Source organism: Bactrocera dorsalis, chromosome 4, assembly GCF_023373825.1.
Source record: "Bactrocera dorsalis isolate Fly_Bdor chromosome 4, ASM2337382v1, whole genome shotgun sequence".
In the NCBI taxonomy this organism is placed as follows: Eukaryota; Metazoa; Arthropoda; class Insecta; order Diptera; family Tephritidae; genus Bactrocera; species Bactrocera dorsalis.
In genome coordinates, this window is record NC_064306.1 from 71,312,225 (window position 1) to 71,332,351 (window position 20,127).

Below are 20,127 nucleotides of genomic sequence, written 5' to 3' on the forward strand. Positions count from 1 at the left end.
AGGTCTTCGCAGGTGCTGGTCTCTAATGCACCTGCAGGCAATTCCAGAGTCAACATCTACGAAGACAGCCAAGCAGTAATCAAGGCAATAACCTCATATGGGCCAAAAATGTCTTGGAAAGCAGGACAGCAGTGGAAAGTGTTGCCAGAAGCAAGCAACTTCATTTCTACTCGGTGCTGGGCAACAAAGGCATCGAGAGCAATGGAATACTTGTTGTGGACGAGATAGCCAAGAATGGTCTACGGCTATCATCCGAAAACGTGAACATCATTGGGAAACCCATGGATTGTCTATCCGACAATCTCGACAGAAGCATGCTAAAGAAAATCAAAACTCGATGGAACGAGCAACCAGGGTGTAAGACTGCAAATGTTATGTGCCAAACGGTAGATCGGAAATACACAAAATTTTTATTGGCTTTCGTGCCTGTTCATTTGACCAGAAATCTCTCTGGAATTTAGATTGGAATATTATTCAGATCTGTCAACTGTAGCATATAGCTGAAATAAAAACACTTGGCCGGATCCACTAGTATAGCATAAAACAGAGATAAGTATATCCATTTGGTGCCTTAGTGTAGACTAAACGACAGAAAGAAAAAAGAATTGAATGCTTCTACTTACAATAATCAGACTTCAAATATAATTAAATTATTAATTTATTTGGGAATTATGAGATTTTGTTAAAATCTTTTAAAAGAAAAATGTATATGGCAGAAGTGTCATATGAAATACATATTTAGGGTTATAGTGTTCATCTCACACATAATATCGCCGACAGCTGTTAACTCCAAAAACTTTCTATGATAAGTAGCAGTACTTAATTGATTCACTTAAAAATTATATTCATCTCATAAAGATGCCGAAAAGATTAACAGTGAAAGTCCTTTCAGATTAACTTTGCTTCTTCGTCTTCGTCTTCATCTTCAACTCAAAACGATTTCTAATTTTCCAAGTATGATTTACTTCGCAGCGCTCCAATTGCCGCCGTCAAGAGTAATGATTAGTTAGATTAATTTTATTGCTTCGCTAATGATGACAGCATTGATCTCCATAATAAAGCTATAAGTAATCCAAGTACACGCACACACACACACTCAAATTTACATAGAATACAATGCGAGGCAGTTCACAACGAATCAACGAGTGTCAAGCAAGCGCGCTCCCCTCCCTTCACTCATTCACGACACTTGCCACGCTTCACATTGTGCGCCATTTGTAATGGCACCAGCCGCTGGCAGCGCCTCTTCCACTCCCTCCTCGATTATGAGCACTCTTGACAGGCGCACAACAGAGGCTGGATGGAGCAGAACAAATTGTGATGATAGCGATTATGCTTGAGTGATAAGCGTGTTGCATAGTCGTGTTGTTGTTGTTGTGGCTGTTGTTGTTGTTATTGCCCCTGCGCCTATTATTGTGTTCGTTTTTGATGTATTTTTCATATTTTTTTCTTCTTTTCGAATTATGATTTATAAATGACAAAGTGGCAGGCACCATTACCTACATACATACCGTTAGGCATATGTTCCAATAAAAGCACACACACACGCGCACACATACATGCATGCCCACACATTCGCGTGTTGTTCGTCTAATGTGATGAAGTGTAAATGGCGGAAAATGCCCGCGTTGTCATTTGAATGGCACGGCGTCACACGAAATGCTGGGCGGGGGCGGCGTGCGGAGCGAGGTCTCTCCGATTTTTCAATTCATATGCAAATACAAATCGCTGCGACAGAGAAAATGAAAATTTAATGCGCAACGTAATTTCGTATGCCTTTCATTCGTGCTGTATGTGAGTTCATTTATGTGTGTGTAGATGTCAGGTGGTCTCATAAGTATAGAGGTTTATAGCAGATCAAAGCGAGCACATCAATTACAATTTTTTCTGCTATTTGAAATGGAATTTTGAAATGCTTTAAATTGGATTTAAAAAGTTGTAAAGATACTCGTTTATGTACATATGTAGACTTCAGGAGGTTATTTATTTGAAGAATTATTTGGATTGAGTAGGGTTATTAGAATTACTGGGGATATTCATAGTACGTTATGTGTGGAATTTATAAAATTTTATACGTAAAAAAATAAAAACTTTCACATAAAGCATATTAGAACACTGATCGCATCGTCTTCATGGGTTTTATAAAAATTGTTTTCGTTGAAAGATCTTTTAACAATATTTTTAGTTGCTTGAATATCTCAAAAAGTTATAGTGCAAACCTTTCCATACGGATGTACATACATAATAGTTAATGTAAAGTGATTCCGTTCAGAGACTCCACATATATTTTTCCGCACCAAAAACTCTGCCACAACCAACTAATGAATTAAAAAGCGTCGCCTCTGTCACTAAAGATCCACATTTCGTTATTACGAGCTTGTCAATTGCAGCGCCTAGCGACCCTTCCGCTCTTCTCATTCCCCTTCCTCACTTGCCACTTTAATTTGGCAGTCACTGTCAATTCGGTTCGCATGTCGCTCGATTCGCTGGCGCAGCTGATATCGATCTTTGAAAACTGCCGCCACACACCCACACATCTACATAAGTATAGATATGTATGTACTCTATATAACAGTACATACTAGTATATACTTATATCTTTTCACACACACAGCATCCGTTTGCCTTCGGAAGGTTAATGAGGTCTCGCCACTAATGGGGCTTGGCTGTGTGGCGGCGCGTCGTCGACGTTGGAAAAATAGCGGAATGTCAATGTCGCTGTCGCTATCGCTGCCTGGTGGAAATGACACTTTTCAACCAACCGTTTATTCGCCGCTTTGCAGCGCAGTCGACAGCGGCAATGTGCAGGGAAATGGCGGCAAATGCGCGCTCCGTTTGTGGCCAACTTTATCGTTTGCCAATCTTGTAAATGTCGTAAATGAGCGAATGCCTTTTTTATGTTTCATTTTCAGCGAAAACTATATTTTATGAGCGTTGAATTTATTTGTTGTGTGGTTCGCTGGTAATAAGTGTTTTTATTTCGTGTAATAACTGGTTGTTTATAATCAATATTGTGTGTAAGAAGCGCTGAACAAATGAATAAATGCAAATTTCGTCGTGATATTTATCTGGATCAGAATGCAATCAGAATTTGCGTCTGGCCAAACCATTGATGTATTCTTGTATATTATATTAAACGAAACACTACAATCGTAAACTTAAATTTATTTTATAAGAGAGATTATTTCTAGTATTTTACTAGTTACTAAGCTCAAAAAAATCTTTCTGGATTATATGTTGGATTTATTTTTTCATAACAACTCCTTTTGGACAACTCAGACGTGTTTTCGGGAAACATTTGGCTTGAAATTTATTCAGAAAACCACTAATTGTGCTATACTCGTACTAATTTTTTGCTTGTTTCAGAGCTTGGAGCTCACATATATTTTGGCATTAGAGACGTTTTCATTTAGGGTTTACATGAGTTTACGGGTTTCATTTATTCGATTTTTATTACCCTACTATACTCTAGAACATCTAGATATCAAATAAAAATAAAAATCTATATCTAGATTTTCTAGAATATAAATTTACAAGTCGATTGGAGTAATAGTTTCGGAGATACCGCCTTGACAACTTGTGCGCTCGAGACTATCTAGGCAAAGAGCGCCGTCTTTAAACGCGTTTTTCTCTAGACTGTGCTCTTGAAGTCGGTTGGGAAGATTTTTCGACAACTAATCAACCGATCTTCATGAAATTTTACACAGGTCTTTGAGATACAATTCAAAAAGACTTGCACTAAGGATTTTTGTCCGACTTCAACTATTTGAAAAAAAACGTCGTTAAATTTTCACTAAAATTTTAATTTTTTGTTTAAAAATGTCTGCCAAATATTCAGTTTTCAGTTGTTTTTCCTTCGTTTAAGTTCTAAGTTAAGGTTTTCGACTAAAACACGTATTTTTGCACTTTAGATGAGCCCGTAAGTAGTTAACTGCCAACTTTTTCCGAGAGGTCACCTGAAATTTTTTTCCCAAAAATTACATAATTTCTTTATTAATAGTGTTTTTTAGTAGCAATAAAAATTCTAATAAAATATTTATTTGTTTTATATGAAACAAAAATTTTAGAAAAAGGTTTTACCCAAGGAAATCCCTTAAAAAAGTTTTATTAACACTGCAAATTTCTTGAACCACAAGTACGACTACTATTTCCAAAAAAATCTTTACAGAAATACTATTGTTCTGCAGTACGTCCATCTCACAAATTTTAGTAAGATGTTAGTGTTGTTTGTTACAAATCGAGAGGATTTCGACACGTGTTTCTAGTACATTTCGAGATTAGGAAAATATCAATAATAACATATATTTATAATGATTTACAAATATATGTAAACATATGTATACCTAGAACAAATATATACTTATATGTAAACACACATGTTTATTTCTCCGTCTTTATATTCATTTGAAATTATATTTGTTCTAAGTAACAGCATCCGCAAAAACCGATAAGCATTTCCAATTAATTTCAATAAATAAATACATATATATATATATATGTATATACAAAATACATGATTTTGACCCGCAAGAAAGTTTATCAGCGAGTGCTGATTATTTGTAAAAATATTCATATTTTCCAAAATATAATATTCAGAAGCTTTAAAAGACATATATTCTCGTGTTTCGAGTAAGATTTGTATTAATTTTTTAAAAATTTATAGAAACACATTGACGCAATAATTTTCTTGGCTTAAAATGTACTGAAATTAGAAAATTGAATGCAGGAGACAACGTCATTCAAGGAGAGGAAGTGGAAGTTGGTTGGTATATATGTATCTGAAAATCATTGCATGTAAGTCACTATGTGCAATAAAAGTTAGGTAAAATATACGATGTGGTTCAAAAAGTGTGTCTTGAGCTTTTTGAACTACATGAGGCGTGATTCTGCATGTATTAAAAATTAAAAAGAAAGGTTTTAATTTTTTTAGAGAGTTCGAAAACCGCTATGCACTATAGTATAGCCAAGTGTTCATTTCATCATCAGCATTTAAAAGTAAAAGAAAAACCTTTATTATTTTTAAAAAATGTTTATTTGTTTGCTGTATATGAAATAGGCAATACCAAATAAATATTCTCTCAGATAACGTCGCTAAAGTTAATGCCAATTTTTTGTTTTATTGCGAAACTGTCGAAAATTGCTCAAAGTCAATGTCCAGCATCGACATATGATTGAACTTGAAAGGCCAACACGTTTCTCGATTTTTAATGAAATCAATTTATGAATTTTTTGTGAGCTTGTGTGCGTAGTTTGTAGAATATTTGAGAACAGTGGGTTGCTCAAAGAAAAATTCGCTTGCGTGCTAGCGTGCTTTTGTTTTTATTTAACTAATAATAATGTTTGCTGCTATTATATATAAAAAAGTGTACGTTGTTGAAAAAATACTTTGTATAACATTCCTAAGCGAACTTATTTCACCAAGTAGTGCATATATAAACAAATATATATATATTTATTTTTTTTCGGTATTTTTTCACTTTTTAATTAGTTACTATAATTTCTTTTTACTAAATAAACTGAAAAAGCTTTGAACAATTTGTGAAAAAATTAATTTAGAGTGAGTGTGCTTTTATCTAAAAAGAAATAAACAATTCTTCTATACATATATGTATGTATGCCGTCTCTGAACACAAATTTTGCTTATATTTTGGGTGGTTCGTGTTTGCTTTTTATCGTAAAGACAGACTGTTTTGAGACTGTGACGTGATCAAATAAATTTCTTCTTATGTTTTTGAGCATCTATATAGATACAGATATATATACATATATGTATATTTATACACACTGCTGGTCATTAAGTAAGATATGTATGTATATAGGAACATTCATACTTATGTGAATATTTGGCTTTGCATTAAGTGATTGTATTCTTCTGTATTTCTTATAATTTCTTAAGTAGTCTCTTGAATCAAAAAATGCTTATGTATTGTATATATTATTTTCTATATTATACATATGTAGATACGTATTTTTTTTTCTCATATATTTTATTGCTTCCAAAAAATCATTAAAATGTATCGACATTGTCATTTTAACGTATAGTGTCTAGTATTTTTGATTATTATCACATTCTTTGCATATGTTATATCACACACTAATTACAAAAGAGTCACAATTCTAAAAATGGCAAATCTTCAGGAGGCTGAGGAGGCAATTAACTGAAAAGTAGACCTAACGGTGATTTTCCTGTCAAGTATTGAAAAAGGGTTGACTTTGAAAATATTTGAGTTGCGACTCTTTTGTGTTGTCTACGCCAATAAATAAGAAGAAGAAGACTCTTTTGTATTTAGTGTGCCATATTCTACATATCCAAGCAATATACTAATTATGATAAATAAATGACAAAGCCACTGTTTTATGAAAAATAATGTATTGAGAATTGATTAGTTTATATACTAATAGAACTTTAAGACATATTAGGTTATAGAGGAGCCTTTACAAAGTCTTTTCAAAAGCTCTTCTAACTCCACTGATTAATGAAGATGTGTTATTACAGAACGAAATGAAGAATTTATTAACATTTGCCGTCTGTTTGGAACCGGTTCTTAATTATTGAGCTGTGAAATGAATACTAAATTGAAATTTTCTTAAATGTGTTATTAATTAGAAGTGACTAGAAGCTAATTATCTGACGTTTATTAAAAAAAGAAAAGGCCTTATAAGTTTAGACATTAGATTTTTCTACGAAAAACCACAAAAATAATTTTCTATATTAAAATGCAATCAGAAATTGCTTGCAAATCCTATCTTGAAAAAATTATTTTGTGGAGATGTATCTATTTTTTCTTCCGTAACAGCTCCTTTTTGACGTCCTAGAAGCATTTTTGGTTTGAAATTAATTTAGCAAACCACTAATCGCCTCACTAAGAGGTCAGAGAGCACTCATTTACACATGTTTTGGTATAAGAAGCGTTTTTTTCATAAAAAAGTTTTATTATTATTAATACGCCAATTTTTTTTAAGTACTCAAATATTCTTCTGGAAAAATCACTGAAGTTATCTACCCGTTATAAGTACTAAACATGTTATTTCTGCCTCTGATGGTTGGATTAGGTCCTTTTAATTAGAGTTCACACCTAAACATTCTTCCACATTGTAAAATTATTTGACGGTATCTTTTTCATGGCTGGTCAATCTGTCTTGTTTCTAAATAATTTTACTTCTAAGAAAAATTAAAATTTTGAAAAATTCTGTTTTTTACCCGAGGACACTCGTATAACCTCTTAAATATGGTCAAATGGAATCAGACTCACATAATGGGAGCACGATCGTTCTCAGTCGTTTTTTGTCCCCAAATCTAAAATAAAATATGCCAGAATATTCCATAAATAATTTTAAGGGCATGTTTATACATATTTTAGGAATATAATAAATTAAAAAAAATAATGTCCTACATTGCTGCCATGATTTCGGTTTTTTTCGTAGATGAAAAAAGTTATCATCTATAAGGTTTTGTACCTACGTTTGCATACGTACCATATACAAAAGCGGCAGCGTTTTAAAATAAAGTTGAATTTTACAGTATATTGCGGTGCCTTATGGCCAAATACAATTTAAAAATTTTTTAGATAAAATCGTTTAAAAACAAACCGATTAAACTGATTGAACTGAGCTAGTAGATTATTGAAGACTGTAACTTACTCGTAGAAACTCTATGAAATAACGATTTAAAATTTGAATATGTTATTTTTAAAGACATAACCCGTCGAAAACTCAAGTTTAACTATTCTTTTTGTACGATGAAAGACAATAAATGTACAAATTCATTGTCATGGCAAATACAGACTTTAGCTTTAAGCTGATTATCGTTGGAAGAATATACTTATTTTTTTTTGAAAAGTCAATAGTTTCATTTACTACCACTAATGAAGTTACAATGTTAAAACGAAATATATCGCTTCACTATTCTATAGAAAAGTTATGCATTAAAAAATAATGAAGAATTTTGCGTTTCATTCTCGAAATTTGTATTAAAAAAAAAATGTTTTCTGAAGTAAATAGAATTTTTTGGTATAAACGCAACTTATTCCCACACATACAGATGCGATGCCATGCAAATCTTTCCAAATGACTGATTTCTAAACAATTTTTGGGCGTTTTGTATTTCTTCTGCCGGCATTTGGCCGCTTTTATCCGGACTAAGTGCAGCAAAGCAACTGAAGAAATTACCTACGCAGCCACAAACACACACATACATGAGTGATTAAATGTATGCATATTCGAGACTCTGATTATAGATAGCCTGCTTACTCATAAGCAAACATGCACGCAAATACAAACACACACACACACACACAAGTGTAAGTGTGTGGCGGTGAGTGCACGCAGCCGAGTCATCGTCGCATTCATCGATTCACAATGCGGGCTCTGGCATTTACGGGGCATTTCGAACAGTCAACATTGACTGCCGGCCAGTGTGCACTCAGCCAGCCGAAGCCACAACACCAAATAAAGCAGCAGCAATATTTGGCAACCACAACAACAACAATGACAACAGCAAGTGTACACTTGCAGCAAAAACGATGTGAGTCAGCAAGTGCTGAGATTGTGATAGCTCAGGCTTATCAAAAGGAAAGCAAATATTTTGTATTCTTTTTGCTCAGTTCTTTCATTCACACAAATACCCGCTGAGCTGGACATTTGAGGCATTTATTTGCCAAATGTATATTCGTGCGCATCCGAGATGTCTCGGCATTGTGCGTTCCCCGAACACACTGGTGCTCATTGTGCGTGGAATGTAGCCAAAGGGATGTGTTGTTGCCGAACCCGCTGTGCGGCACGTGCTTAGCCATTAGAAAATATTGGAGTTGATAAGCGTTTTTATGGCTGTGCGAACATGCCTTTTTTATGCATATTCCCCTTTTTATGGCCTCAATTCGGAGCAGTATGAAGCGCCAATGACAGCGGGTTGGCGAAATGGGCTTAAAATGTGCCCAAACGGCCCATTCGCTATTAAATTCATACATTTGTCTCCGAAATAATTTTGTGTTTAAGTTTGCTTTCGTAACTTTTTCCATACTTCCGTCAATGCTGCCACGTGGCATGCACTTGCCCTCCATTTCCACAATTGCGCCTAAAAGCTCACTGCATTAAAAACCTAAAGACTGTCAAGCATCCTTTTGCGTACATCAATTCCGATTTGGTTAGAGCAAAAAATTATCGAGTTGCATCCACAGTATTTGCCACAGCATGCCAGCATAACCTGCCGATGTTAGTTCTTCCCCCACCGTTGCCCGGCGCAGCTCGTTGCGGCGCACAACTCATGCAACCACACATCCTTCAGCCATTATTTGTGTCCTTGCGGTCACAACAAGCAGCAACAGACAACACTGCATACACACATACATACACAGTTATATGTTGTAGTGTTTATACTAACAAATATGCGCATATATGTATGTGTGTGTGCTTGTGTTATTGTGCTTTTCTGCTCTCCACTTTAATGTAATACAGCGCAAGTCAACCGCAGCAACTGCCTTGCACTCGCACATTCACGTGTGTGCTGCCGACAGTGTGTCCTTCAACCTTTATTGTCTTTCTATGTCACTTCCGCAAGCTGCCTCGCACTTTGGCCGCTCGGCCGGGGCTGCCAGCGTGCGCTTTTGTTGCACTTTTCTTGGCTTGCATTACTTACCGCAGACCAAAATACATTCTGCTTTGTTTATGTTGCCGTTTTGTTGCTATTATACATAGTTTTGTCTCACATATCCCTATATACATATGTATGTGGTAGTATAAGTGCGTTTATATAACTCTGCTGCTGACTGTGCCCGCCGTTTGTCTTTCGCTGCCGTTCGTCTGTTTTATCTCATTTTCTAGTCTTATTCATCGTATTCGCAGTGTAATGTTGTTGTTGTCATGCTGCGTTGCACTCAGCATTCTAGTCCTTCGAAAACACAAGTTGACATCGTTTATAAATTCAGACGTGTGCGACAATACCATTTTATTGTGAAGTGCTCTTTTCGAGAGCGGAGATTTTTTCTGCATTTCGAATTTAAAAATATACAAGAATATATTGGAAAATGAAAATAAAATAAAATATTAAGGATTTAGGTATACTGAATAAATTTTAGCCACGAAGTATGCCCACACTCACTCAGCTTTATAGAATATTTATTTAGATGTAAGTATTAATTGATGATAGTACGGTGTGACGAATTCATAATATTTTAACATAAAATTTTAAATTAAAAAGACAAAACTTATGATTAATTGCAAGATGTGTTCCAAAAATAACCGTACCTTATATTTAAATTATAAGGCATACGTTTCATCGGTTTACGGGTTTTAAAAAATCGGATTTTTTATTGTCTTGTTAAATTTTGCAAGACCTCTTTAGTATTATCCTAAATTTACAAGTCGATCAGAGTAATAGTTTCGAAGATATAGCCTTAAGAACTTGTATGCTCGAGGCTAGCTAGTCTAAGTGCGCCGTGTTTAAACGGGCTTTTCTCGAAACTGTGTTTTTGAAGTCGGTTGGCAGGATTTATCGAGAACTACTTAACCGAAATTCATGCAATTTTACACAGGTCGGTGAAATACAATTCTAAAAGACTTGGACGAAGGATTTTTTTTCGATAACAACTATTTGAAAAAAAAAAATTTTCATTTTTTTTTGTAAAAATTTCTGCCAAAAACCCAGATTTCAAATTTTTTTTCTTCGTCCAAGTTCTAAGTTAAAGTTTTAACTAAAACACGTATTTTTTCCATTTTAAATGATCCAGTAAGAAGTTATCCTGCCCACGCGTCGCATCTTTTTTCAAAGGGCTTATCGCGGCAAAGTAGCCGATTTTAAAATATTTTTTTCCAAAAATTTCAGAATTTGTTTGTTAAAAGTGTATGTACATATGTGTAAAAATTCGAATGAAATATTTCATTTTTTATATGAGAAAAAAATTGTTGAAAAAAGTTTGTTTTTCACCCGAGAAAATCCATGTAACCCCTTAACCAGTGACTACTTTCTATTTTCTAAACTGACCAACACGAAAGAATTTTTTATGATGATTTCCTGCCATTAAAGCAGCCCAAATTGAGGTGTTAAAGAGCATTTCTATAAATGAGATAATGAAATCTACGCATGGTTGACCATTCGAAATGTTATATTGAGTCTAATTTGAGGTTTTAGAAGACACACAAGAATGTATTTTCATGTACTTACATATCCATACAGACTATGATATTCTTCACAATTGTTTTGATATTTTTGAATAAAACGTGATTATATTTGTACATTTGGAATATTTTTAAAATATTGGGTCGTGCATTATGTAACTTTCTTTGTTGGCAACAGCTGATTTTTTTGAATTTTTTCACACAACTTCACGCTTAATCGCGTTACTGTTGAATATTTGAACTGCTTATATCGTAAAGCTTGTTTGTAAAAGCTTTTTTTAAATTTCTTTGTATTAGTTTTTTTGGTGTCCTATCGAAGATGGAAAATCGGAAACGGCATTTTTGCATCTTTTACTATTTTACTATCGAGAGGTAAAGCGATCTTAAAAGTCTGAACCAGCTCAAACTACCTCGAATACTTATAGTCACATAACAAGTTTATGTTGTCTGTTTGTTATGATTTCAGAGCGATCGTTAATATTGAGTGTTTCTCTGAGAAAACCACGATTAATTTTGAAGTGTATTGTGATCAGCTGGACAAATTGAGCGATGCGCTAAAACAGAAGAGGCCTAAATTGATCAATAGACATAGTATACTGTTCAACCAGAATAATAGGAGCTCTTCTGTAGGTTGAATGACATGTGCTATTACACCTATCATATTCTCCAGACTTGGCACCTTCGGGCTATTGATTGTTCCGATCTCTGCAAAATTTTTTTGGGTAGAAGAACCTTCACCACAAATCAGTATATCAAAAACCACTTGGAGCTGATTTTTGTCTGCAAGGATCAAATATTAAAACAGCGTGGAAAGATAGCAAAAGTTACTGTATCAAAATCGAGAATATATGTATAATTTCATAAAATATTTTAGACAATTAAACATCGTGCTTAAATTGTAGTAAAAACAAATTACTTAATGAACGACTAATAATATTTTTAATAATTTAATAATTTCCGCAGTATAAATATATAAAAATGGTTTAACCAGAGTACCATTGATAAAAACGAAATGATGATAAATTTCAAAAACATTTGTGCTTGTTGGATACCATTTTAGTTTCTACACAAGATCCATCACCATTAATTGCCATAATTGCCAGAAGACTGCTCTTCTATTTTAATTTAGATTAACATTTTAAATGTCAACGAACTTTATAAAAAGGACAATTTTATTCAAAATTAAAATAATTTCTTCAAAGTATTACCATTAGCTATAACCAAAGTAAGTTCTTATGGAGTAATGGGTGCCACTTAACTCAACGTCAACCTGTCATCTACTTTTCTCCCTATATTAGCCACAAACTAAGCTAACAGAATAAGTCTTGGTGCTTTAACTATATAACTTCAATTTTGTGCGCACAAGCGCCTTCAGCTGGCATTTTCTCATTATCGAAACCTGAATTAGTTGTCAGCTAAATGCATTTCCCTGTATTAATAAGCACTTGCATTAGCTCGCTTACAAATTCTTAATTTAAACTTCCGTTAAAAGCATAAAGAACGGTATACTTAAATACAGCTAATCGTATGTGTAATATAATAAAAGCTTGTATGTCTGTAAGTGAATCAGTTGCCTGTGTTGTTGAAGGTTTAACTAATTTTTGACAGCTCAATTCAAACAAACAATTAACCATGATACTTTCAGTTATATTTTAGTTATATAAATATATGTATACGAGTATATATGCATGTATAATATATTTAAGCATTATTATACAAGTCACAATTACATTTTAAGTAGCTCCGCGCGTCGCAGTTCTGGCGATAATTACTTTGTTTTGAATTTGTTTTGGAATAATAATGAGCTTTTAATCGTGCACAATGCTGGCGCTTGTTTATACATATGTATGTGTTAAAGCAAATATACATATATATGCATAAAATGATTAGTTGGTTTCTATAATTATAAAGACTCGTATCATTTGATTCTTATAATTGGAAGATGGGTTTTCTAAGCGTCTTCGCATTTAAGGAGCTTAGGAAGTTATAAAGCTTTACTAAACCTATAATTAAACAAATTTGAGCAGAATATTTATGAAAATCTTTTTGAATTGCAAAACACTTCACAATAAATAATTATTGCAATTTTTTCTGAAAGAGTAGTTCTAACAAAATTTATTGCTGCTTCTAATGCTGGTAATTACGTAATACATTGATTTAGATTGATTTATAATTGCCTTTCAAGCCCAACAAATAATTGCTCTGTGTTCCGAATAAATCGTTTAAAATAAATTAAAAATCAAATTGTTTATTTTATTGTATAACGTTTTAAATTGGGATTGGTTAGTGTAATGCGCAGAATAAATTTATTTTGTGTGAAATAAGATTTCTTCTTTTTTTTTATTGACGTAAACACCTCATACACAATTATAGATTAAGATTTCGCTCGTTTGAATTATCGCTTAAAATATTTCGGAACAAAATTTAAGTTGACTATTCCATTTCGGTTAATATCAAATAAACAATAACTGTTTAATTATTTGTTTTTGTGCCCTGAACAGGTTAAGTTTGTCACGAAATTGTTATAGATCGAAACTTCTGTGAAAGTACCTAAAGCAATGTACAAATGATTAGCGTGATGAGCTGTCTGTCTCTCTGCCACTATAGCATATATTTAATGTTTTGAAAAATCCACCAGTGGGAGGGTCGGTACTGTGGAAGTTTAAAATTTTTTTTTAATATATTTTGTATTTAAACATTTATTTCTGAAAAATAAAGAATTAAAAATGAATTTATTAAGCAAAACGGTTTTCCGGTTAGAAATAGACCAACACTGAAGCCTTTACCGTAGTTGAAAACAAACAAGTAAAAAAGAGATTTTCTTTTTAAGAAATCGTTGAAGTCATGCCTCCTTCTGGACGACTTCTTCAACTGATGAATATATTTAAAAAAAAATATATGGCTATAAAACGCGTTCTTGCTCGACTCGTCCCGATAAAGCTGAATTTTTTTCAAAAAGAGTTCCGTGAACAGGTCTCTTTGGATATGCATTGATGAGACATAAATTTATAAGTTTGAGATGGAAACAAGTCAACAATCATCGGAATGGAACCCGCTTTTAGTCGATTGAAGAGATAAAATAAGATTCGCTGAAGGATTCCAATCCATGCAATGCCTTTCCAAAAAGTTCTTATGAAAAGTATTTCGAAGACTGGATTGTTGGCATAAGTGTATTACATCTGGTGGGACTATTTTGAAGGCGAAAAAATAAACATTGATGAATAATTACATATTATGCGTTTTATTTATAATTTCGGGGTACTTTTTTGTCACAATTTATCACACTAAGTATCGACATTTAAAAATAATTAGCAACAGAAATTAATTTATGAACAGATTCTTGACACAGATGGCATGTCAGTAATTGAATGATTAATGTTAAGAAGTAAAGCAAAAATATCGCAGAAAGTGGATTAAAACTTTAAACACGAGTGAAAAAATTCAGATGTCTACTTTATTTTTATTAGTTTTACATTTTCTGAAGATTATGCTCAAAGGTCTGTGTAGCACTCGAAGGAACATTATTTTAAATTTCTGGAAAGAATACGGATACTGTACTTGAAATTGAACTTGCCAGCATATTAACCTTAAAAAGTAGAATATTTGCAAATTCAAGGCGAGTAGTATAAAGAAAAAGACTGCAGTGAGAACTACAGTTTTGATAACAAACAAAAAAAAGAGAAAAATGTAGACTTTCTTTAAGTAAGCTGGACACATTAGATTGAAGATAAGTAATTCGCGTTTAAGAACTATTTGTAAGTGCTAGTAAGTAAGAGTATTTTTCACTACTAATTAACGCCTAAATGAGAAAACTGAATCATGCTCACAAAGCTAATACACCGACACGTAAAATGCAACGTGACATCACTTACCATAAGTTTACAGACGAAGGAAAAACTATACAATAGAAACCACTAATATTGAAAAAAATTTAAGTTTTGGTTATGAAATGGTTATATATTGGTTTAATCTGTCAGGGGAAACCGAAAAATTTATGCCACAAATTGTAAGCAATAAAAAAACTAAATTTCGATTTATAAAGGTTGGGTCTGGTAAGCTAATGAGTCAAGTATAAACCAGTTTTGGTTCTTCGCGATATCGGCTGGAGTTCCATTAAGAAGTCCAAGCGGAGTAGTAATACTTTAGAATGACTGCGCTTGAACAGAATCAGTGGCCTCACTAATGCTACCTTTTACAGTGTCTTATACTGTGGGGGCGCCAATGTTTAAAGCGTAGCCTTGTTTACGAAGTTATAAAATAAGTAACAAAAAGTACTCACCCTTCAATTATGTCGCTATATCTTCAGCCAGTCTATATATGTCTGCTTTTAGCAGCAGTATTTACACAAATTGCAATTTCTGTTGTTAAGAAAATATTAAAAATTATTACGTTGCGACACTTAAATGCGTTCATAACAATGAACTTGAGTAATTAAAAATGCAAAACTCAATGTTATTGGCGGCGCTTCGCACTGAGTCACTGGTCAGCTGCTAAAAAATCAGCAAAATAAATAGTATTTGCATAAAAATTGTTATAAAACGATATTTGTTTCGCAGAAAAATAAAATAAAAATATTTTTTTTTTAGATTTTTTAGACTTAGATTAAATGCTTTATAGAATAAACAGGGCAAACGATTTTTTAGTAGAAATATTTTTTTTATTAAAAAAAGATATAAAAAATATCAAAATTGTCATTGTAAAGTTATTTTAATTTTTCAAATTAACCAAAACTTGCATCTTTTAAATCTTCACTGCAACTAAATCCCGCAATTAGTGCTCTCACGTAAGAACTTATGAATAATTGCATTTAATTACGTCTTCCGCGTAATGAACGCCACCCACTTAAAGCCAATTGCAAACGATAGCAGCGACGCGCTTCGTAATTGACGCCAATAAAGGTGCAGGCAGTATAACGGGGCTTACGAGTCGCAATAGCAGCAACAACCAGTAACTGCAGCAAAAGTGACGCAGCAATAACAATAATAGTTTGCACGTTTAAGTACACGAAACAATTACGCGCCGCTTATAAAGAAAACAACAACAAAAACAAAGGAAGCACAAGCGTAATGACTGTTTTCGAACTTTCTGTAAAGAAAAACGCGAAAAAGCTGATTCTCGATGCGGCTCAACGATTCAAGTGCTACAGCCGCAACAATGCGGCTTATACGATCACGGTTTCAAATGTTGATTTCACTGATCACACACACACACATACGTATACTATGTAGCGATTTTTTACATAGCCGCTGAACACACGAGCGGTCACACATCTCCGCTTTTGATTACATTCACACACTTAATTTGTTGGTTTATTGTATTTTCGTAGTCATTTTGGACGTTTTCATTGTTTCGCTACGTTGTCTCGCATACAATTTTCAGATAATCCATAAACTTTTTTCTTCACCGAAAATTATTTTCATTTTACACTCACTAAACATACGCACACAACAGACTTTTGTATATGCTAATTTTTTGAATAAATAAATACGCTTACGTCTTTGTGATTGACGCTGATTTCACAAATTGGCTCAGCCAAGAGCCCAACACGAATGCACTGTTCGCTTTGGTTATCCGCGCCACGTACGTTTCACGGCGACGAGCGCTCCAAAAATGCCACTTCACACAGCAAATAGCAAACAACTGCGAGCTGTCACAGCCACCGACTGACTCTGCTACTGGCAATGGCTTGTGGCGAGCGCGCGCTCACTTTGGCGTCGAATAGTTGATGCTCCCGGTACACCGTTTGCTCTGTTGCTCTGAGAGCTGCAGTGCTACCAGATTTCGATTCACTTTATTTATCATTTTACTATATACTTACTATGCACTGGGCACCTACCTGTGTACTTGCTGAACTCAATAAACGTTTTCCACGCTTCAGTCCTCTATTAACATTCTGCAAGCAACTGCACATGTTCTGTACATGTGACAGTTTTTTTTATCATTTTACTATATACTATACACTGGGCACCTACCTGTGTACTCGCTGTGCTCAATGGACGTTTTCCACGCTTCTATTAACATTCTCTAGTAACAATAACAGTGCTCTGTACATGTAACAGTTTTCGTTTTATACCCACGGTAGCGGTTCCAGTTCATGTTAATGACAACATTTGCAGCAGTGTAAAAGCACAGAATGTTATGAACATATTAACATTGTGTACATAGTAAAAGTTGTGGAGAGCAAATGAGCGGCAAATAATCCAATGCTTCGAATAAGACTGTTATTTATGTTAGCCGCGTGATTTTCAATGCCACTTGCACTTGCAATTACACAAGCATAGAGTTTAGCAGTTTGTACTACATATAACAACATTTTCATGTAGTAATGTTGTGGTTAACAGTGCGCTGTTAGTTTTGACAACGAATGCAAGCATTTCAAATGTGTTAAAGAAAATGTTGCCTGTTGTGTGAATTAAAAATCAGTTTTCACTGCAGTTTGTCATCTCTAATGAGTAATTTTGTAACTCGCCACAGAATTGCTTACATTTTGAAATTATATTAAGTCAAATATGTACCTATTTATAAAATCTTTACACCAGACCATTGGAATATGATAGCTATAAAGCAGTGATTATTTCCACATAAAATTGCTTTGAAATTATTATATAATATTATATACAAATATACGTACATACATATGTACATATATATGGCATTAAATTATTTTGAATAATTTCTTGGCAAAGCTCATACTTAGGATACAATACCGTATAGACATTTTATTTATGAACACAGCATTGCGACACAAATGTTATATGCTTCCTTTCATTTGTTACGCCTCATTTTAAAATATTGCTGCGGTAAATGTCAATTTCTTGTGCCTTGAAAGGTAGCCAATTGCCAAAAATGAACAGAACACAGAAAAAGAATGAAATCGAAGAGCCTTCTTCAGAGAGCTATTTATGCGATGCCTTAAAGTGTGGATAAAAACACTGTGAACACTAAAGGAAATTTACTGGAAGATTTACTTTAGTTTGAAGTGTATACATTCAGGCTGCAGTCCCTTCTTAAAGTCAAAGAAAGAAAGTGGAGAAACGTGATAACGATGACGACTTATACCTTTATATCGTATGTTCTCTTATAAGTTTAATATTAATAAAATTAATACCCAATTTATTGAAGAGAGGCAACTTTTCTGTATTAAATAAGTTTTTGTTTACAAAATATCCTATATTTAGCACTTCCTCGCATCTTCTTTATATTACACTGAGCACCTAAGTCAACAGGAAATTCTAATGAATCCTTAAACTTAAAAATTAGCATTTAAAGAGTCAGCGTTTGAAGCATCTTGTCAGTAAACACAGTTTGTCGTTAGTTAAGAAGTGAACTCTTTTCTAGATTATTGTCACTTACACTGAATATACTAAACAAATTTTAATTTCGCCTTTTGCAGCTTTCAGTATCTACTTGAGTAGCCACTAGTGCCCGAGCGCAACACCCCCACTGTCCGCTGACTTGCTTCGCCTAATTTATTTGTTACTTAAATACCTTCTTTATTTTAATGCCAAACACAAATAATCATAAAAACAACATAAACATTGACACTTTCGTCCTACACAAACAACAAGAAAGTCATGGGCAAAGTGCTTGACCAAAGACAAATCTCAGATAGGACATAAGAGAATTAACACAAGTAAATCTACGTCTATTGCGATGCGTAGACCCTTGAGGCCACACAGAAACACACATGCATACATATATTTATATCGCTACAACAAATTGGGCATGGCTGCATGAATGGGTGTGCTCGAGCGGGTCAAACGGCAGACCAACAGGCGACATTCAAACTAATAAATGACCGACACTGGAAAAGACAACGCCGTAAGCTGAATGAAATGTCACCCGGATATGCCATGATAGTGAGATTATGATTCCCTCGGGGCCAGCTTGTGTGTTCATCATAAAAGTGAGTTTGTAGATAAGTATATGCGGCCGTTATATGGTCGTGTGAGAAAATTAATTCATGTAATATTATATATGTATATTATATACCTATACATGATAATAATATGTAATTTTGTACTTATGTAAGTACATTTATGACGGTATTTTGCAAGATGGCTATGTAATATGTGCTTTCTTCACTCATTAGTGGGTTGCTGATGAGTAAAGAGTGTGAGATTATGTTAAGGTCAGTTCTTTATGTGAAGTTTTCTAGTAATACGAGAATAAGTCGAATTTAAGAGAATTTTTAAGTTGTTTCACGGAAACCAGAGTAATTACTTGCATTAGGAATAATATCAGAGTTTAGATTCCTGCTTGATAATCTATAGCGGCAGTGAGCTTTTTCACTGGTTATTCGAAGCTTCAGGAGAAAGAGGGAAGAAGAGTTTTTTTGGGGATATCCAAATCCACTTTTGTTTTAGACTGCCAGACTAGTATTGTGTCTGTTTAGAAGAAGTGGCAGCTTTTAAGGTAGCATCAGAACGAACTGCGGCTTCTTTTACGCAGATATGTGTTCACACCCTTAGCAAAGTTTCTATACAGTCCTTGAGCTTGCAGACAGTGAGCTGAAAGCTGGTCAAAGAGTGAAGCATCGCATTAACTGTAGCTTCAAGCTACTTTCATATTAATTTTGTTTGAGTGCTTGGTCACAGCGAAATGATCGGAAACTGTAACGTCGCTATAAAGGACATCTTAACCCAAACGCCTTTTGGATGAAAACTAGCTAGTGTTTCCCAGTCTTCGTGCTGTCGGGTGTTAGATCTATGGATCTCACGCGAGCTCAGTAAGCGTTGGCTAGCAACCAGTACATGTGGGGTTGGAGAGCCTTCTGGCGCAGAGTGGAAAGGAAAAGATTTAAGGAACTACCACCTATTAATAAGGTTTATATGGACATTATTCTATTGGCACTCCAGTGTTGAGGCTAAAGATTTTGAAGGACGTTACTTGTCAAAGTTGTAGACACTTTCTCCTTGAATGTCTAGATTTCGCCATACTTAGGTTGAAGCATTTCTGTTGTCATATTCTGTGAACCCGGCGAATTAGCTGAAGGAGATATTAGTTAGAGGCTCG

The 20,127-nt window shown here is 34.1% G+C and overlaps 1 protein-coding gene across 3 annotated transcripts in view; it reads right to left on the reverse strand.

Moving 5' to 3' along the window:
• The window catches only part of LOC105223006 (loricrin), a 75,393-nt gene extending 58,603 nt beyond the window's left edge, over nucleotides 1-16,790 (reverse strand). The window contains exons 1-2 of one of the 3 annotated variants that reach the window (XM_011200590.4): nucleotides 16,607-16,790; nucleotides 15,392-15,470 (exon numbers count right to left, since the gene is read on the reverse strand). The gene's annotated coding sequence lies outside the window, so the exon portion shown is untranslated. Of the gene's footprint in view, nucleotides 1-15,391; nucleotides 15,488-16,606 lie in introns of those variants that run through there. The other 2 variants (XM_011200593.4, XM_029549002.2) reach the window with 2 other exon arrangements.
• Between the last annotated feature and the right edge of the window lie 3,337 nt (nucleotides 16,791-20,127).